The sequence below is a fragment of the Primulina eburnea genome, chromosome 2, assembly GCF_022965805.1.
Source record: "Primulina eburnea isolate SZY01 chromosome 2, ASM2296580v1, whole genome shotgun sequence".
Lineage (NCBI taxonomy): Eukaryota > Viridiplantae > Streptophyta > Magnoliopsida > Lamiales > Gesneriaceae > Primulina > Primulina eburnea.
The window spans coordinates 37,006,050-37,028,592 of record NC_133102.1 but is presented as its reverse complement, the minus strand read 5'-3'; the positions used below and the strand labels follow the sequence as shown (position 1 = coordinate 37,028,592).

The window sequence follows — 22,543 nt, the reverse complement described above, 5'->3', positions numbered from 1 at the left end:
TGACATTCACTGGATGTTAGATTTTTTAGTAATACATACATTCCATAGTGGTTCCAATTCTCCTTCAATGAAAACTTTAAGAGGTTGGACAGATAAAACCTGAAACCCAATGCAGAAGTCGGAGGAAGCTGATAGGATCGGTTCTCGTAATAAGAGTAAAGGGGGGGGGGGGGGAGGAGAATAAACACTCACACTTAAAAATATTCTTTAACAATATTTGAGTTCAGTTTGATGACAAACTGAGTCTCGGAATCTTGTTGGTCAATAACAATCAGTTAAACTAGAATAGTTGCGGAAAGTAACTGATTGAAAGATAGAATACAAAACTGAAAGAAATATGCAAGAGTTGTTTCTGGATGTTCGGAGAATTTAATTACTCCTACGTCACCCCTTCTATCACAAGGATAAGATATTCACTAAAAGACTTTGATCAAGTACAACACTTGTACAGACCCACTTCAGTTTGAACTTACAACTGCCAAAACTGAAACTCTTAGTTCTATACAATATTTTCAGTACGTAACTGATATTAGCACAATTGATTCTAACAGCTTTTAGATAGTCCTAATAAGCTCAGATTGTAGCTTTGATTGCTATGAATAATTCAAATGAGAGTGAGCTGAGATTTTGACAGAGTAACAGCAAGCTTAAGATTGAATGATTGTCTCTCTTGTTCATCTGCTGTTCTTCAGTTATATTTATACTTCTTTTTCAACGGTAACTTTGATATGCATTTGAATTCTAGTATCCGTTGATTGCCACTTCATCATTCCTTGGGCAATGTTCTCTTCATTGATTGTGATACGGCGTCTTAAATGCAATAGCCGAAACACTTTGTTCTATGCTGTAGTCTCGATCACGCTCTTGTAATTTGTTTGTCTCCTTTGGTCTTTCCCGAGATGTCTTCAGTTGAGAAGATTTTAAGACACTCTGTTTTTAACTAATCAGTTTCAACTGATCACTTTACTTTGTATCATTGTATCAGCTGTCTTCAGTTGCCGAAAATGCTTGTGCGCATCAGTTGATTCATATTGTGTTAATTGATTGATTTACGTTTTGTCAAACTCCAGAATCTTGTTTCCAACAATTTCCCCCTTTATGGTGTTTGACAAAACCAAGTGATTTAAGATCGGATAACAAAGCTCTTTGTAGACTATGCAGCTGAATTATAAAATAACTGGGCTTCTTGTAGATAACATAAAAACTGAAAATATAATATCTGGATTCCTTGTAAATAACATAAAATCTGAGAATATAAATAATCTGATTAAATCTTCTCCCCCTTTTTGTCAAACATCTCCATTTGGTCTGATAACTTTCGAACGTCAATTGATAATAGTTTTACATCTGCTGAGATACTTGAGACGACAGTTGTGAAGGAGGTTTGTAGTGATGTGATTCGATTAGAAACAGAGTTTTCCAGTCGCTCAACTCTCTGACTGATTACATTCTGAGTTGTAAAGAATGATCCAACTAGCCCTTGCTTCATTTCTTGCACAGTTTTGCTAAGAGAGTCCATGTTGGCTTGAAGATTGTTTAGTTTTGCTGAGTCAAATTCAATCGAAGAATCTAATTTGACAGAATGCGACAGCTGTTCGTGTTGAATTTTCTTGATTTCAGCTATCATCTGCTGCATGCTGTACTGTATGTTCTGAATTTCTTCAAGAACAGTATCCATTTTTGTAGATTGAATTAATGGTTGCTGGTTGGGTGTATCTGAATGCTTTGATGATTGTCCAAAAAGAACTAATGCTTGATTAATTTCCATTGTTCCAACCGTAGATTGAGTTGGAATGTTTTCTTGAATTTGAGATGAAGATGGTTGATTTTGATCAAATAATGGTCTGTTTGCCTGAATGATGGAGATGGATGGTTCATGCATAGAGGCTTCCTGTGGAGGATTAACTGGACTTTGTTCTTGCTCTTTTGATTGAGTGAGCAACTGACTTTCTTCATGTTCAGCAGTTTCTTGGTCTCCTGGTTTTGCTTGTTCGTCAGTTTGAACAACTTGTTCAGCAGAACTTTCTGACTGAACAGGTACTTTAGTTTGAGCTTCAGTTTGAGCAGATATAACTTTTTCATCAATGAGTGACTCAGTTGGAGCTTCAGATGATATTTTAATATCTTGCTCTGGTTGTTCAGCTGACTGAGCAACTGAGTCATACTGAGCTTCTAATGCAACAGCTTGAATGGTTTCATCGATGTTTGCCAAGGATAGTTCTTCTTTAGAGTATAACTGTTGTTCTTTCTGAGAAGATTGAGGTATTTCCTGAACTGGGTTTTCAGTTGACTGTGGTGGAGATGGTTCTTTCTGTGGAGAGAAGGATAAATCTTTTTCAGGATTTGAGTTGAAAGGTTTTTCATGAATAACCAGTTCCTGATCTTCTTCCCAAAATCTTATTTCCCTTTGCAGGCTACTAAGATCTGCGTCCAGTTGAGTGAACACAGCTCTATCATTGTATGCAGTTGGACTTGTTGGATGGTAGTTGGACTTCAGCTGTGCTACCATTCTTGCTAATTTTTTGACGCGAATCTGATCAAAGAAGTATTTCTGCCTTTCTAATGCTTGTGAGATTGTAGCAGCTTTGACTACTTTCATCACAATTTCTTCTAATTTGATGAACTTATTCAGTTGAGATCTATGCTTCAGTTCTTTGGCAAAGATTTCTGTTCTGAAGCTTTTCCAACGGTCAAAAGATTTTAATTGTGATGTGGCAAATGCATTGACCTGTTCCCAAACAAGGTCAATGTGTGTTTGAATCACATTGGATGGCCGGGGTTCTTCAACTAGCTGTCCTTTTCCTTTGTCAGTTGAAAGAGTGTGAAGAAGATCCATCCCTCAGTGTGTTGATTGCACTGGTTCCCTTAATATTATACCTTTAGATCTGGCCCTTGGCAAGATGGTAGGGTGATTCACAAGGGTTAATTGGGCTTTAACTTTAGCTGTTGTCTTGGCTTTAGTAACTGGTTCATCAGGTGAGAGTACCTGCAAGGGTATGGCTTGAATGGGTTGTTGATCAGCTGATCGAATAACTTCCATTGTTGTTGTTGTTTTGGTTCTTTTAGTCCTTGGTCTTTTGACAAGCCTAGGTGAAGGAGTTTTCTCTGTGTCTGATTCACTGAGAATCAGTTTTGTTTTTGCTGTTTTGACCTTCTTAACTGGTGATGGTTCAACTTCCAGTTTGGTCCTTGATACCAAGACGTTTTTGGCAGTAAAAACTTTGAATTTTGATGATATTTCAGCATTTTCAGCTACTAAACCTTTCAGTTTTAACAGATAACTGATCTGGATAGCAAAGCCACATGATTGTTTGGATGACTTGAGCATATTCTTCAAGATGTTAAACAGAATATATCTCCAATTTACTTTCTTTTCACTCATGATTATGGTCATTACATGGAATTTTTCGAGTGTAAGAGCAGCATAAGAACCGGCTTTTGCTAATATTCCCTTTGCTACGATATCAGCTAGCAACTGAATTTCTGGTTTCAGTTCCTTCTTTGGATCGGAAACCTTGATTTTTTGTCCATCAGCAGATAATCGGGATTGCATTTCTTCAATGTCCTGAGTTTTTGCTTCAGAAAAATTCACATAACCATCAGTTGGTAAAGAAAAGATTTCTCCGAAAGATTCCTCAGAAAGACGTAACAACTGATCATTGATAGTCACAGATATAGTGTCATTATTAGTGATAAATCCTTTTCTATATAATTCGTTGACCTCTTTGAGATATATCTTTTGGGAAGATTGTCCTAAGAACTTCCTGAGACCTGCTGATTCAAGCTTTAGAAATACATCCTTAATATCTGTTTCTTGAATCGATAGAACGGAGTTAAAATCGATGACCATTGCATTCAATATATGAGCAGGAATTTGAGTTGCCATTGATAGCTGAGTGATTTCCTGTCGAGACAAAAATTATAGATTTGCTTTGAGAATAGAGAATAATCGTGAATGTAAGGAAGACGAACTGAATCAAAGCGGGTAAAGTACTTTTGTTTGTGACTGTTTGAATTATTGGACACGTGTCAGTCCAAGAAATATTTTGAATAAAAAATGTGTGTACGTGTGCTGTAAGCGTGTGTACAATTTTGAATGGTTAAAAATGTGTCCACGTTATAATCTGAAATTCATCATGATTTGGCAGACAGTCACGTCATTTGATTTGGAATATAATAGATTTAATTAATTAACTTATATGAGAAGATTAGTGAAATTGTCAACTGATCGATCAGTTAGTGAAGCTGAGTCCTTTCAGTTGAGAATACACTAACAACTGTCTTCTCAGTTAACCTCTTAAACCACCATTCCCCCTAAATAAATGCGTGAAAATAAAGTAATGCTGATTAATTAAGAAAATCTTGAGGCTTAGTAGAGTAATCGTCATTTAAGGAAGTGTCTTTTCATTTTCCTCGTCTTGACCTATAAATAAAAGTAGAGGAGTTAGTCACAAGTATCGGAAAAAAAAATGGAAGGAGTAAGCAGTTCAAACGTCTCTTCACTTTCGCTTGAAGCTGAAAAAGCTGCCATAGAGGACAAGGTTTTTTATGCCAGTCTTCCCTATTGGGAAGAGTTACAGGAGCTGGAGCCTCTGTACAATTCTGGGAGGGTTACCACTTTCAGGCGGATGGCCCAGCTGAGAGAGGTGCGAAGGCACTTAAATATTTATGTAGAGGTGGATGCTTTCAAGGAAGGCCATCTCTATGAGCTGATGCTTCGCAAGGAGCTGGAGATCCTTAACGACATTGCTTCTTCTCACAGCTTCTCCAAGACTTCTTCCTCAGCTTTGGCTGTTTGGATGAGGATGTGGATAGCTAGTGTTGAAGAAACTTATCAACATGTTGTTCTCTACAAAATTTATGGATAAATAAAATGTTTATTTTGATAATGCGTCATTTTTCTTTATTTCGGCACATAATTATCTGTGTGAGATTCATCAGTTGTAAACTTATGAGCAAACAAGAAAAACCAGTTGTGATAAGTAAACAAGTGAACTGTTAAGAAACTAATTATCATAAATTTATTATGAATTGATACTATTTATACGGCTGTTAATGAAAATCAAACTGGTGTCAGTTGATAATGAACAACTGATAACTTAAAAGTCCTCGGTATATGTGAAAGCCTCTTTAATTGACTTGAGACTCTTCAGCTTCTCCAACGTCTTTGTCCTATAAATAAGATGATAGTGATTAGAGTGTGATGCAATATCAGTTCAAAATATTTCAATATGTCCGATTCTGATACATGCAGCAGCACTCATGTCCATGTGATTGAACAATCAGCTCCTCGTTTAGCAGATATCAAAAGAAAAATGGAAAGATATGTCCTGCAGAAGGTGTTGACAACATGGGAGAAAATTCATGAATTGAAGAGGGTTAGTGACAGTGGTGCTATTCCTACTCGTGCTCAGGAGGCAAGAGCACTGAAGTATCTTGCACGTTTTGAAGTTAGGCATGTTAGAGATTTGGTTGAAGACAATTGTCTTTTGGAGGCGTTGTTGTGGAAGGAGTGGCATGTTGTGGATAAGATTTCGAAATCTAGGGCATTTGCTAGAGTTCGAATTTATGAATTGAATGATTGGGTTAGAGCATGGCTTGATTCAGTTGATGCCATGATATGTTCTGTAAACTGGAAACGTTGGTATGCGTAATAAAATGTTATTTTCGATTTGTTGTGTTCTTATTTTCTGCATATAATTCTGTTAGTGAAGCAAAATGAATAATTTCTAAGACAACTCAATTAAGCCAAGTATATTTCTAAAATAAGAAAACTTAGCCTCGGATAATGGTTTTGTGAAGATGTCAGCTGCTTGCTGTTCAGTTGAAATATATTCTAGTCGAATATCCTTCTTCAATGCATGATCCCTGATAAAGTGATGCCTGACATCTATATGCTTGGTCCTTGAGTGAAGAACTGGATTATAAGTAATGGCAATTGTGCTTGTATTATCACAAAATATGGGCGATTCAGTTGACTTGACTCCATAATCCTTCAGTTGTTGCTGAATCCAAATCAGTTGTGCACAGCAGCTACCAGCAGCAAGATATTCTGCTTCAGTAGTTGATGTAGCTATAGATGTCTGTTTCTTGCTGAACCAAGAGATCAGTCTATCTCCTAAGAACTGACAAGATCCACTTGTACTTTTGCGATCAAGCTTACATCCTGCATAATCTGCATCTGAGTATCCAACTAAATTGAAGGTGGAGTTTTTGGAATACCATAATCCAACATTTTGTGTATCTTTAAGATATCTCAGAATTCTTTTGGCTGCTGAGAAATGTGATTGCTTAGGGTTTGCTTGAAATCTGGCACACATACAGACAGCAAAAACAATATCAGGGCGACTGGCTGTTAGGTATAGCAATGAACCTATTAATCCTCTGTATAATGTCGCTTCTACTGATATTCCCCCTTCGTCAATGTCTAGTTTAACTGATGAGCTCATGGGAGTTGTTGTTGCTGAACATGATTCCATACCAAATTTCTTTAGCAGCTCCTTTGTATATTTTGTTTGACTAATGAATATACCAGTTTCCAGTTGCTTCACTTGCAGTCCAAGAAAGAATGTCAGTTCACCCATCATACTCATTTCAAATTTATCCTGCATTAACTTAGCAAGCTTTTCATACAATTTGGGGTTAGTTGACCCAAAAATTATATCATCAACATAAATTTGAACTAATAAGATATGATTATTTTTCGTAAATTTGAATAAGGTCTTATCAACTGATCCTACTGAAAAATCATGATCAGTTAGGAATTTTGAAAGAGTTTCGTACCAAGCTCTGGGAGCTTGTTTAAGACCATATAATGCTTTTTTTAAATAATATACATGATCAGGAAATTTGTGATTAATAAAACCTGGAGGTTGTTCGACATATACTTCTTCCTGTAACTGACCATTTAGGAATGCACTTTTCACATCCATCTGATAAACTTTGAAGTTTTTGTGGGATGCATAAGCAAGAAATATCCTGATTGCTGCCAATCTTGCAACTGGAGCATACGTCTCATCATAGTCAATTCCTTCTTCTTGCCTATATCCATGTGCTACTAGTCTTGCTTTGTTGCGTATAACTGAGCCATCCTCGTTTAGCTTATTCCTGTAAACCCATTTCGTACCTATAATGGTTTTTGAAGTTGGTCTTGGAACTAAGTTCCAGACGTTATTGTGAGTGAACTGATTCAGCTCTTCTTGCATAGCATTTACCCAGTTGGGATAAGTAAGAGCTTCATCAGTTTTCTTTGGTTCCAATTGTGAGACAAAAGCTGAGTGAATAAATAAATTTAACATTTGATTGCGAGTTCTTACAGGATCAGATGGATTTCCTATTACCAGATGAGGTGGATGTGATTTTCTCCATCTGTATTCTGTATTTGTTGCATCAGCAACTTCTTCAGTTGGCATCTGAGTGCGATTTTCAGTTTCATTTAATGTCTCAACAGCTGGTATTTGAATGTTATCAGTTTCCTTTAATAATTGATTGTTGTCATTGACTTCCTGCTCATTTAATTGATCTAAAATCTCTGGTTCTGGTGTTTGGAAGTTGTCTTTATTGTTATGACTTTCATCTTTATCATCATCGTCCAAACTTATATCTGTCAATCGATCAGCTAGCTCAACTTGATCAGTTGGCTTATTAGTTAGTACAGTTTCATCAAAATTAACATGCGCAGATTCTTCAACATTTAAAGTTTTCTTATTAAAGACTCTATAAGCTATACTAACTGATGAATATCCAAGGAAAATTCCTTCTGCAGATTTGGCATCAAATGTTTTTAAGTAATTTTTAACATTATCATGAATAAAGCATCTACAGCCAAATATTTTGAAATAGGTGATTATACTTTTTCTTCCATGCCAGATCTCATATGGTGTTTTCATATGATTCTTATTAATCATCGATCTGTTCTGAGTATAACACGCAGTGTTTACTGCCTCTGCCCAAAATCTTTGAGAAATCCCAAAATCAGCAAGCTTTGTTCTAGTAGCTTCTTTTAGGGTCCGATTTCTTCTCTCAGCTACATCGTTTGCTGAGGAGTTCTTGCTGCTGAGAGCTCATGCTTGATTCCAGCATTTTCTAGAAAATTTGAAAGTGTTTGATTGATGAATTCAGTTCCTCGATCAGATCTGATTCGATCAATCCCAACTGATTTTTCATTTAAAAGTCTTTTGAAGAGTTTAATCAGTTGTGCAGTCTTATGGTCTTTGGATTTTAGAAATATAACCCAAGTAAATCTTGAAAAGTCATCTACAACCACCAGGGTGTATTTCATTCCCCCTAAGCTCATGACTGGAATTGGACCGAAGAGATCCATGTGCAATAGTTCTAAGCATCGGGATGAAGATTTACAGCCCTTGTTTTTGAAAGAAGATCGTACTTGTTTTCCATATTGACATGCTGAGCAAAGTTTTTCTTTTGAAAAATTTATTTTGGACAGACCAGTTACAAGTTCATGTTTACTCAGATAAGCAATGGATTTAAAGTTTAAATGATTTAATCTTTTATGCCATAACCAGTTTTGAGATGAATTTGAAGCCATGAAGCAAACTGGTGCATGAGGCTGTTCATTCCAACTGACTTTATATGTGTTTCCACATCGTTTGCCAGTTAGTATGATTTCATCAGTTGATGTTTTAACTGAGCATGAGTTTTTATCAAATTGTACCAAAAATCCATTGTCGCATAACTGACTTATACTAATCAAGTTATACTTTAGATTTTCTACCAATAATACATCTTTAATAGTAAAGTTACCATGGATAATCTTACCCTTACCCACGGTTTTACCTTTGGAATTATCTCCGAAACTGATGTTTGGACCACTATATTTGGTCAGTTGAGATAGCATACTTGCATCTCCTGTCATATGTCGTGAGCATCCGCTGTCCAAATACCATATTGAATTTCTATCTGTACCTGTAACCTGCAAGCACATACATAATATGATTTGGTACCCATATCTATTTGGGTCCACGACTTATTAGTCCCTTTGGAATCCATACTTGGATTAGTCTAACTGTCTTTCCAGTAGCTGTGTTACAAATTGTTTTTCTCGGCTTCTGTGTGTTAGGTGTGTGTTGTATAGATGACACAATATGTATTTTGACTTGGTTCGACTGATTGTTTAGTCTGTATCTTTTCTGAACTGGTTTGCAGTTGTGATAATTCGAGTACTTATTTGAACGATTCCTTCCAAACATTTTTGATGACTGACTTACTGAGTCAGTAGAGATTTTTGGACTGTAACCAACTCCATGTCTTTTGACCTTATACATATTCTCAATGGATTGTTCATTCATTTTGCTAGGCTCAGATTTTTCTTGATCTACTGTTGATCTGACAAATTGAATGTACTTTCCTTTGTTTACTGTCAACTGTGGTTGTGTATCTTTTGAAAGTGTTTCTCCTTGATTACTGAACCCTAAACCAGTTTTGTCAGAAACTGATTTTTGAGAATTATGCATCTCATTCAATGCAGTAGACGACTTATTCCAAGATTGAATGAGTTCAGTCTGTTTTGAATTTTCAAGGATCAATTTCTGGATCAGTGACTGATCTTTCTTTTTCTCCGCTATTAGCTCAGCAATTTCCCTTCTTAGACTCAACTCATCAACTGATTCATCAGTTTTGGTTTTGTTGTCTATGGGATCATTTTGCTTTGATTTCATTTCCTCAAATGATAATCCAAGTTTCTGGTATTCATTTACCATATCATGCAATGTCAAAATGAGTTCTTCTCTTGTAAAATCAATTGAACTAAAATCAAATACCTGTTGACTTGTAGATTCTGCTTCAGCATCATTTGCCATTAGACATTTGACTTCCTCTTCATCACTTGAGCTATATGAGCTTTCTGGTTCTGATTCATCACTATTAGTTTCTGCCCATTTGGATTTGCTCTCTTCAGCTAGTAGAACTTCATGTTTCTTTCTGTAGGTTTTCTTATCTTCTGTGGGCCTTCTTTATGATCATATGGTTTCTTTCTTCTGTCAGTTGATCCTTGACTGTCCTTTTTAGGTTTAGGACAGTCTGCAATGTAATGACCTGTTTTGCCACAATTGTAGCAAGCATTTGTTTCTTCTTTTGAATTGTTTTTCTGGTATTGCTTCTGAAAGTTTCCTTGGTTCTTTCTCATGAACCTCCCTAACTTTTTGATGAATAATGACATTGCATCATTACTTAACTGATCAGCATATTTCTCAGCTGAACTGCTTGATTCAGTTCTGACAGCTGCTAAGGCAGTTGTAGTTGTAGGAGTAGATGGTTCTCCTTCTCTGTTCTGCATTTCAAATTCATAAGCTTTTAAATCAGCAAATAGTTCATGAATTTTGATCTGGTTCAAGTCTTTTGATTCTCTCATAGCCATAGTTTTGACGTCCCATTCCTTTGGAAGACCTCTCATTACTTTTAATGCAACCTCTTTGTTAGTGTGCACTTTACCGAGTGCATTTAATTCATTTACAATACTGCTCACCCTTTCATCATACTCATTCATTGACTCTCCAACCTTCATTTTGATATTGTCAAATTTCTGGACAGCAACAGATAATTTATTTTCTTTTGTTTGGTCATTTCCTTCATACAACTGAATCAACTTCTCCCAAATTTCTTTTGTTGTTTTGCACATCTTTATTTTGTTGAAGGTTGCTTTATCCAATGTTTTGTATAGAGTATCTTTGGCCACGTTGTCAAGATTGGCTTTTCTCTTGTCCTCAGTTGTCCACTCTTCTCTGGGCTTCTGAATTCTCTGTGGTGCCCCTTCAGTTATGGCTATTGCTGTGTTTGCTTTCAGAATCTTCATGGGTCCGTCTGTTATGACAAACCACATATCATCATCTTGTGCAGCTAAGTGAGCCTGCATTCTGATTTTCCAGTCATCAAAATCTTCTCTTGAGAACATAGGAATTTTATTGAAAGAAGTCATGCTAACAGATTTATAGATCAGAAGTATTCAAAAACAAGATTCAACTGCTCTGATAACTTGATAGGATCGGTTCTCGTAATAAGAGTGTTTAGAAAGGGGGTTGGGGGAATAAACACTCACACTTAAAAATGTTCTTTAACAATATTTGAGTTCAGTTTGGTGACAAACTGAGTCTCGGAATCTTGTTGGTCAATAACAATCAGTTAAACTAGAATAGTTGCGGAAAGTAACTAATTGAAAGATAGAATACAAAACTGAAAGAAATATGCAAGAGTTGTTTCTGGATGTTCGGAGAATTTAATTACTCCTACATCACCCCTTCTATCACAAGGATAGGATATTCACTAAAAGACTTTGATCGAGTACAACACTTGTACAGACCCACTTCAGTTTGAACTTACAACTGCCGAAACTGAAACTCTTAGTTCTATACAATATTTTCAGTACGTAACTGATATTAGCACAATTGATTCTAACAGCTTTTAGATAGTGCTAATAAGCTCAGATTGTAGCTTTGATTGCTATGAATAATTCAAATGAGAGTGAGCTGAGATTTTGACAGAGTAACAGCAAGCTTAAGATTGAATGATTGTCTCTCTTGTTCATCTGCTGTTCTTCAGTTATATTTATACTTCTTTTTCAACGGTAACTTTGATATGCATTTGAATTCTAGTATCCGTTGATTGCCACTTCATCATTCCTTGGGCAATGTTCTCTTCATTGATTGTGATACGGCGTCTTAAATGCAATAGCCGAAACACTTTGTTCTATGCTGTAGTGATCGAGGTGCGACGCTCTTGTAATTTGTTTGTCTCCTTTGGTCTTTCCCGAGATGTCTTCAGTTGAGAAGCTTTTAAGACACTATGTTTTTAACTAATCAGTTTCAACTTATCATTTTACTTTGTATCATTGTATCAGCTGTCTTCAGTTGCCGAAAATGCTTGTGCGCATCAGTTGATTCATATTTTGTTAATTGATTGATTTACGTTTTGTCAAACTCCAGAATCTTGTTTCCAACAGAAGCAAATATCAGAAACTCTGTAATATATCATATCACGCAAAACGAAGTCCAGGAAAAGGGATCTTGCAAAGATACGAAAGGTTGCCTCTTTAAAATCCAGGGAAAGATAATTTTTAACTTAGAAGCAATACAGCTCATTTACCAATGTTGGCAGGAGTTACAAACTTATCCACACATGTAATAACTATCTTTCTATGTGTGCGAATGGAAAAACGGTTTTAATTATCATAAACCTTATTCAAGTCGCAAATATTTGGGGCAATACATTTTACATCTCATGTATAAATTTTACACTCCAAGATCTTTATACATTAGAAGAAATATTCAGGAATTGGTAAATCATATCATACGCCTCAGAACGGCAGAAGATTCATGAACAAAATCAACACAATTTCTTGAATAGGACGCAAGGAAAGGAAACAAAAGGAACTATTTGAAAGTTCCGTTTTCACAGTGTGAGCGTGATGAGGGTGAGTGTTGTATGTATCAGAATGTAGGTGTTGTAACACCCACGACAACATGCAGCGGAAAATATACTTTAACACACCAACACGTGACTGGAATAATAACAACACGAGAGACGAGTTAGTTGATTATGCACAAGTATAAAATACTTGTGTGGTGCTTCAGGGCAAAATAATTCACTAGGAAAACTTGTAAGTTTACAAAGACCAATACTAGTGAAAGAATAAAACAACTCCCTTATAAAGGCGAGTACCAAATTGCATCCTAAACCTCTAATAAACCGTATAACACAACTATATAGGATGAATCAACTGAGAAGTGACAAATCTTCGAAACTCAACACACTAATCAAAACAGTGATTAGGTGTTGTCTACGGATGTGGTCAGCACTTCACAGCAACACTTTATTAATGACCCGAGATTGCTTTACTCAGAAAAAGTCACTTCGTATGAATTCGCCTCTCCAGTCATCAGCCACGTTCTGTACCGTTTTCTCCCTTTTTATACTAAGTTGTCTTCTTACTCCTATAAAATATAGAAAACCAATTTTATAAGGAAACAAACTCTTTTGAATCAAAGATAGCATATCTTAAGGATTATATCATATCTTAAAGATATTATCGGTTATATAAATTATAGTCTCATATCAAATATGAAATCTATACGGGATCACATCATAAATTAGAGATTATTCTCAAGTCCAGAAAGGCAAAACATTAAAGATATTATATATACAAAAAGGAAACTATATCAAGGAATTTAATTCTTTTCAATCTCCCCTTTTTTGCCTTTCTGGACAAAACACCCCAACATGGTTATACAGCTCAACTCCCCCTGAATTAGTCGATCAATGACTCAGCCAACTTTAGTTGACTCCCCCTGAATTTGACCGGTAAACCTTCCCTGAAAGCAAGCATCGGTTTAAAACAGATGTTGTATGTTAGATGTTACAGCACTCGAATCACAACATCGAAGGGAAGTTAACATCAGAGAAAATGCAGATACTTAAAAAAAACTACAGCCATCAAAGAAGGAATTAACTAAACCAAAGTGTCATTCTTCTTCACTACTGCCAGCCGTATTATCATCAGCCATTTTTGTTCCACTTGGACCAGGACCACCAGCTGTGTCTTCTACTCCCCCTTTTTGTCCAGAAAATAAACTCACATCCAGCAGAAGCTCATAATCAGCCACCTGATTTTCATAATGCTCAATGGTTCGTCTTGCATTTTCAATTTGTTGTCGACCATAGGCAATCTGAGCTTGAATGTAGGATATGGACAATGTGACATAGCCATCAGGTGGGGCGTCTGTCGGTGGTTGGACGGCTGTCTCAGGTAGAGATTCAGATGTTGCATCAGCAGTGTTGCCAACATCCGGAGCAACACTGGAAGTCAGCCAAGGCAGATCAATCTTTCTGTTGCCTTTAAAATACACAGGAGAAATCTTCAGGGAATCTCTAACAAGGCAGAGATCTTCATCAATATCCCTGATGAACCCGTGAGACTCCAAGATTCCATAGATCAGTGAGGGATATGGCAGCTTAGTCTTCTTGAAGAATTCAATTAGATTGTGCTTCCCATATGCATCAATATCAATATTCTTCTCCTCAATCAGCTCTCGCTGTACAAACAATGGCCACAATGCCAAGGCATCCTCTGAATAAAATTTGGGAGAAAAAGACTTACTCAAATCGTAGTCATCAGAGTCAGTGTGTTGCTCGGTGTTGTCAACATCCTCCTCAACATCGGCAGCAGGATCAGCAGCATCTTTGAAAGATTCACTTTCCTCAGAGCTAATATCTTCAGAATCATCATCATTTTGTTCTTCAGACTCAAAATCGGATACAGAGGATGAAGAGGAATCTTCAGAAGCTCCAGGCTGGTTTTGCTCAAATTCCTGCATCATTTCTGAATCAGGCTCATCATCTTTAGGCAGTTGTTTCTTGGCAACCTTTTCTTCCCTAAGTTGATTAAGAAACTCGGCCAGAGATTGTTCATCTTCTTCAGGCTCATTAGGAAATCCCTTTTCTGCAACCTTTTTAGAATCTGTGATGGGGTTTGGCTTTTGACTACCAGAAGTAGAACCAGATTCTTTGCAGCAACAGTTGGTTTGGGGCGAGCCACCAACTCAAAATCTTCATCATTGGAGTCGTCTCCAGTTGAGAAATCAGGGACCAGAATATTTGAAAAGGTGGATGCCCTTGGCTTCTTGATAGGGACAAAGTCAGAATCGAACCCTGCTTGTCTTTTTGACCTTCGACGCATAGGAGCAGGGGGAAAGGCTCTATTCACGGCCTCAAAATTTGGGGGATTCTCGACATTGATTTCGTTCCCAGGTTCACCAGTAGCGATCATTTCCAGCGGGATTGGTTCTTCTGGTACACCCACAATTTCCAACCCTTCAACATTGGTTTCAGCTGTGGGTGTTGGGTCAGGTGATTTTTCACCCATGCTTGCAGCCATTTCACTCCTAATGTCGTGAGGATCGAAGCCAGCCATCTGCGAAATAAAGAACAAAAGAAGTAGTGTGGATCGAGGAACACAGGGAATCGCGAAGGCAAAGATATTTTCCGAAAAAAAATGAATAGTGAGAGCAGGAGAAATTTTAGAACGTGCGGGAAAAGACTAAATAGTAAAGTTATTCATCATCCATTCCTAAGTATTTAAGTACGCCCCTCCAACGGTAACATTCTTTTGAGCCGTGACTGCAGCCCCTTTCCAAATCAGTTTTTACTCTCACCCAACGGTAACTTTCTGAACCATTGTAATCATTCTTTCAAGAAGATCAGGCAGGATGAAACGCCACATCGAATTAACCCCACTAACCGTTAGATATCAAGGTATTTCAAAATTAAGTTGGTTAGGTTATTTTTCGAATTTCATGAATTAAAAACTGGTAGCCCACTGGACATGATGAATTTACGTAACATCAGTATGAGTGACTTAAATTTATGCCTAAAATATGATCAAAAATGAAATACACACACATGTGATCAAACTGTGATCAGTCTGTACTTGGGTGTTGACAACACCTCTTGGCAACACTCAGAAGTTGGACTCAAACTTTCTTGAACATTTTTATTTCAGACATGATAGCTCCAACTCTAAAAGAACGGTCTTCATAGGACTCCTCCAGGTAGCTTTTTCCATCTGGATTTTGACTTAGAAGTGGTAGCTCCCACACTAGAAGAACGGTCTTCATAGGATTCCTCTAGGTAGCTTTTTCCATTTTCTTCTAAACAATATTTTTGTTCCATTTTTTTTCAAATTCTTCTCCTCTTTTCTATTTTTCACCTTATTGCTCAAGAATTTTCTAAGTCATTATCTACATTGGACAAGATCATGTAGTACACGAACATCCTCAATAGCTTTATGACTTAGATTGAGCATACTCCATACTTTTAGAGAATTTTGATAGAAAGTTTGATTCACAACTGAGAGCGCACCATTCAGTATCCTTCACTTGTACAAGCTTCACACAAAACAGGATGTATGCAATATGTCTAGCATCCTAGAAATAAAATGCACATGCATGCTGAGTGTTGTACGTCCACAGGTGTTGTAACACTGAAGACAACATCCGTGAGTGATCATTGTGTACACAAGCTGAGAGACTTCCTAAGATTGGAAAATCTCTCAAAATCCAATGGTTTTGTAAAAATATCAGCCAGTTGGTTCTCAGTTCCAACAAATTCCATTCGAATCATACCCTTTTCAACCAAATCTCGAATAAACTGATGTCTAATGTCAATGTGTTTCGTTCGAGAGTGTTGCACTGGATTTTTTTAAACATCAATTGCACTTGAATTGTCGCAGTATACAATTAAGGAGTCACTGTTGAATCCATAATCTTTAATCATTTGATTCATCCACAGAAGTTGTGAGCAGCAACTAGCAGCTGCAACATACTCTGATTCAGCAGTGGACAAAGACACACAATTTTGCTTTCTACTATACCATGACACCAAATTGTTTCCAAGATAAAAACATCCACCAGTGGTACTCTTCCTATCATCAAGGTTTCCTGCCCAATCAGCATCACTAAAACCCACTAAATTGGTGTTTGTTTCTTTGGTGTACCACAAACCTAAGTCAACTGTTCCAGATATATATCGCAAAATTCTTTTGACAGCTTTTAAATGTGTGACTTTAGGATCAGCCTGGTATCTGGCACACAAACATACACTAAACATGATGTCGGGACGACTTGCACTTAAGTAAAGAAGACTGCCTATGATGCTGTGATACTGGGTGTTGTCAACACCTGCCGCAACATCGTCTTTGGACAATTTTTCCGTTGACCCCATTGGTGTTTTCATGTGTTTAGTGTTCTCGGTAGAAAATTTCTTCACCAAATTCTTGGCATACTTGGACTGACATAGAAAAATCCCATCATGCATTTGTTTAATTTGTAGTCCAAGAAAGAAACTCAATTCTCCTACCATGCTCATTTCAAATGTGGTAGACATACAGTTAACAAAATCATCAACATGCTTTTGAGAAGAAGCTCCAAAAATGATGTCGTCCACATAAATTTGACAGACAAGTATTTCATGCTTTGACTTTTTAATAAAAAGAGTTTTATCAACTTCACCTCGTTTGAAGCCTAAGTCAAGCAGAAATTCCGTAAGCTTACCATACCATGCTCGTGGAGCTTGTTTAAGTCCATAAAGTGCCTTCTTCAACTTGTAGACATGGTCCGGGTGGTGTGGATCATCAAATCCTTTAGGTTGGCTTACATAAGCTTCTTCTTTCAAGATGTCATTCAAAAAGACACTTTTCACATCCATTTGATATAATTTTATGTCCATGTGACACGCAATAGCAAGTAAAAGTCTAACTGATTCAATCCGGGCAACAGGGACAAATGTCTCATCAAAATCAATTCCTTCAATTAGAGTATACCCTTGAGCAACCAGCCTTGCTTTGTTTCTCACAACAATTCCAGATTCATCAGTTTTGTTTTCAAAAATCCATTTGGTTCCAATAACATTCACATTATCAGGTCTGGGAACCAAATCCCACACATCATTCCTAACAAATTGTTCAAGTTCCTCATGTATTGCATCAACCCAAAATTCATCTTTTAAGGCTTCATTTATATTTTTGGGTTCAATGAGTGAAACAAAACAAGAATGGCTTACTTGAGAGTATACGGACGTCATGCATACTAGACCCATCATTTTCCGATAATCTACCTTCTCCTTTCTTCTAGTTTGCATTCCACCAAATGCTTCACCAATGATTTGAGATGATGGATGATTTTTCTGAATCTTACTGGAAATATCAATCTCTTCATTGGTTACAACGTCATCATTCTCAGTATACTCTCCTGGTTCATCATTGACTCTGCCAGTGCAGGTGTTGTCTCCGGTGTTACAACATCGGGTGCAACATCTGTGTTGGGCAGTGTCTCACTTTCGTTCAGCAGCCCATCAATATCATCCTCGATTGTTTTTCCCATTAGATCTCTCACAGCATCGTACTTACCAAGATTCTTTAATGTCTTGAAGTTTGCATGTCCCAATTTCTGATGCCACAAGTTTAATTCACTCACCTTTGAATGATTGCATACCAAGTCTTCTCCAAGTTGATAGCAATTATAAGCAGACCTTGTACCTGTCAAAATACGAGTATTAGCATTATCAAACACTTCACAATTGTCTTTATCAAACTTAACATGCAAACCGTCATCACAAAGTTGACTTATGCTTATTAAGTTTGAGTTAAGCCCTTCGACATAAAGCACATTGTGTAGATTAGGCAGTCCATCAACATTCAAGGTTCCTTTGCCAGCAATTCTTCCTTTAGCACCGCCTCCATACGTCACATGTCCATTCCTTCGTTCAACATAGTCAATCAAATGGTCTTTAGAACCTGTCATGTGGCGTGAACAGCCACTGTCGAAGTACCATATTCCTGCAATGTTAGTCTTTAATGAAGTATAGATAACAGAACATTGAATCTTAGCCTTTGGTACCCAAATCTTTTTTACCGTCGGTTTTCTGTTGGCAGTGTTGCGTCGGGTGTTATACCACACCTGTGGCAACACCTGTTCAGATTCCCACCTTTTGTAGTCATCTCTTAATTTAAAACAGTAGGGTTTGATATGTCCAGGTCTGAAACAGTAGTGATAGAAAAAGTGGCGTTTTCTGGATTTGGACTTCTTGGTAGATATTCGCCCTTTTGATGGAACACCTTTTTCAGTGTGTGTAGCATTCGAGGTTTCAACACTTCTTTTGACAAAAACAGTTGGTTTCTCTCAGTATTGGAGGATTCTCCAATTTCGAACCAGCTATTCGGATAACCAAGTCCAGCTTTGTCATTTTTTCCAATCATCAAAAGTGAATCAAGTTTGGTTGAACTTGAATTGAGCTTAGTAAGAATTAGAGTTGCTTCTTCAAGCTCCTTCTTGACTTTGCACAATTCCAGATCCTTTTTGCTTAAGATTACTTCAAGTCGTGATAATTGTGACTTCAACTCAGCGTTCTCTTTGGAGAGAATTGCATTTCCTTTAGTTCTTTTGATCCAGTCCTCATATAGTTCTTCGTACATTGTCTGCACACTTTCTATAGTGACTTCATCATCATCTACCTCTTGGGTTTCAGACTGACTTGACTCCCCAAGGATTGTAGAATTAAGACATACTGAATTCGAAGAGGTGTTGCGGCCAGGTATTGCAACACCTGTGGCAACACCCAAAGGATTGATTTGCATTGAGCGTTTCTCCTTGATCACAGCAGATAATGATGTGTGATTTTCAGATTCATTTGATCCTTGATCATCATCAGACTCTTCATCACTTAGGGTGGCAGTCATGCCTTTGTTTCTCCGAAGTCGATTGGCACACTCATTGGCATAGTGTCCATATCCCGAACACTCTCTACATTGCACTGAATCCAGGTTTCTGACATTTGATTGGATTTGCAATTCGGTTTTTGGTCGAAATTGTCCTTTCTTAGGAGTAAACTTTTGAGTTTTTGCAGAAGTGGTGATATTGGGCAACACAGATTTTTGTCTAATTTTCTTCTTCTCTTTCATGGTCTTCAAGTAATCACCAAATTTCTTAGTAAAAAAAAAGAGATCGATTCTTCACCTAAATCAGACTTACCCACCTATTTAGATATTTGAAGGATTTCATCATAAGATCCGGTTGAGACTTCAAGGGCTATTGTCTTCCCTTTATCCTTCCTTTGTAAATCAAGGTTCATCTCAAAGGTTCTGAGAGAACTCATTAATTCATCCAAATTAATTTTTGAAGTGTCTTTAGATTCTTCAATTGCACACACTTTGACATTAAATCTCTCAGGGAGAGATCTTAAGACTTTGTTCACCAATCTTTCATTGGGCATGGGATCTCCAAGACTTTGAGCTTCATTAGAAAGTTGTCTCAACCGGCTATCATACTCAAGAATAGACTCCTTGTCCTCCATCTTCAAGCTTTCAAATTTTGAAGTCACCATCCTTAGCCTAGTTTTACGCACGCTCTCGGATCCTTCACAATGTTTCTGAAGTATATCCCAAGCTTCTTTGGCACAGACACAATTGGTGATTAAGTTGAACATCCTTGTGTCAACAGATGAAAATATAGCATTGAGAGCCTTGGAATTAAAATTTGAAGTTTGCACTTCATCGATTGTCCATGTACTTTCAGGTTTGAGCCGAGAGTCTCCATCAGCATCCTCGATCTTTGGTGGGTTCCAATCATCAAGTACACGCAGCCAAGCTCTTTCTTCAATAGATTTTATAAAGACCCTCATCTCTACTTTCCACAAAGTATAGTTTGATCCATCCAACACGGGAGGTCGACAAACTGTGTTTGTTGATGCTTCCATAATCCTTTTTCACTATGAGAAAACAAAACAAAACAGGATCTCACTTAGTAGCGTCAAGTGGAAGCTTTGATACCAATTGAAAGTTCTGTTTTCACAGTGTGAGCGTGATGAGGTTGAGTGTTGTATGTATCAGAATGTAGGTGTTGTGCGTAGGTGTTGTAACACCCACGACAACATGCAGCGGAAAATATACTTTTAACACACCAACACGTGACTGGAATAATAACAACACGAGAGACGAGTTAGTTGATTATGCACAAGTATAAAATACTTGTGCGGTGCCTCAGGGCAAAATAATTCACTAGAAAAACTTGTAAGTTTACAAAGACCAATACTAGTGAAAGAATAACACAACTCCCTTATAAAGGCGAGTACCAAATTGCATCCTAAACCTCTAATAAATCGTATAACACAACTATATAGGATGCATCAACTGAGAAGTGACAAATCTTCGAAACTCAACACACTAATCAAAACAGTGATTAGGTGTTGTCTACGGATGGGGTCAGCACTTCACAGCAACACTTTATTAATGACCCGAGATTGCTTTACTCAGAAAAAGTCACTTCGTATGAATTCGCCTCTCCAGTCATCAGCCACGTTCTGTACCGTTTTCTCCCTTTTTATACTAAGTTGTCTTCTTACTCCTATAAAATATAGAAAACCAATTTTATAAGGAAACAAACTCTTTTGAATCAAAGATAGCATATCTTAAGGATTATATCATATCTTAAAGATATTATCGGTTATATAAATTATAGTCTCATATCAAATATGAAATCTATACGGGATCACATCATAAATTAGAGATTATTCTCAAGTCCAGAAAGGCAAAACATTAAAGATATTATATATACAAAAAGGAAACTATATCAAGGAATTTAATTCCTTTCACTATTCAAAGTGTATCTCACAAAAATCATGCAAATGACCATTCATGATAGACAGAGAACAAACCTGATCAAAACCTGACTTAAATGCTTCCATTTGTCTCGAAATTCCATACTTTGTTGTAGCATCAACTATGAGGATGATATATTCCTCCACAAAGAAGAATGGCAGTGCAAAATCTAACCATCTTTGAGAGAAACACAGTAGAGGCGACACCGAGGAGCTGGAGAAAGGTGGACTCAAACAGCGTGGCAAGTTTTTTTGACGCTGCTCTTTGAAATGGCGGAAACACAAAAGTCAAAGCAAGAGAAAGAAGGAGGAGGAGGAAAATGAAGAGATGCAGAAATCTGTTGCAACCGATAGGTCAAGGGTGAGGAGGAGAAAAGAGCGCATCACGCGTGGTTTTGGCCCTAGGCAGTGATGTGTTGTAAGAGCGTTACCTATTACCGGGAGAAAACTGGCCATTTTGAGCGGATTAACGCTTTAAAATAACAAGTGGATCGCTGCCGCGGTGTCACTCCTAAGGCCCAAGTGTTGTTTAGTTCAACTTGAACTACAGTCATGTTTTAGCCTTAAACCCATCACCCATATCTTATATGCACAGAAATACAAACCAAATTCACGAGTATGAGCATATGCAAATACATAAATCAACAAACAAAACATAAACAGGAGAAAAAAACTAACCCAACAAAAAAAAGAACCTCAAGAAATCGGAAACCCCGAACAAAGCCAGGAAAGAACAACCAAGAATGTAAGGGGAAAAAAAGCAGAACAAAAACAAATGGCTCGCTGCCGCGGTGGAGAGAAAATATCAGAAACTCCGAACAAAAGCAAGACAAGAGCAAACTAAAGAGAAGAAATCAAAACTCCAAACGAAAGCAAGACAAGAGCAAACCAGAGAAGAAAAGAACGAAATCGACCATCCTTTTTGTGCGCTGTTGTATGTTGCGGTGGAGAGAAGAGCCTGTTGTTCCCGTTCTCTGATGCGGTGGAAGAAATTGCTCGATGCTCTGCGATGGAGAGAAGAGCCTGTCCCACGTACTGTTGTCCTTTGCATGTGATGTGGTGGAGGAGCAGGCTCATGACGCGTGTTTAGGGCGTTACCGGATACCGGAAAACAGGCCCTTTACAAATTATTCATTCATACTAGTGTACCAACGCACGTATTGCGTGCTTGTATAATATTTTTTATAATTCATTTTATTTATATTTAAATGAGGATCAAAATATAATTATAAGAAATAGTGAGGGACTACACTGTAATTTTGATATATAAATTAAAAAATAAATTGAAAAATAATAAAAAATAAAAAAAATGACCTCAGTAGGAATTGAACCAATAACTTAAACAGCAAGTGACAATGATTCTATCAATTGAACTACATATAACTTA

General features: G+C 37.2%; 1 long non-coding RNA gene across 1 annotated transcript; it reads right to left on the bottom strand.

Moving 5' to 3' along the window:
* Positions 1 to 6: 6 nt before the first annotated feature.
* Positions 7 to 22,206, bottom strand: LOC140824671 (uncharacterized). The gene is made up of 3 exons (XR_012116434.1): positions 21,332 to 22,206; positions 21,214 to 21,297; positions 7 to 99 (listed from the first exon to the last, which is right to left on the bottom strand). It is a non-coding gene; the product is annotated as an uncharacterized lncRNA (long non-coding RNA).
* Positions 22,207 to 22,543: the final 337 nt, after the last annotated feature.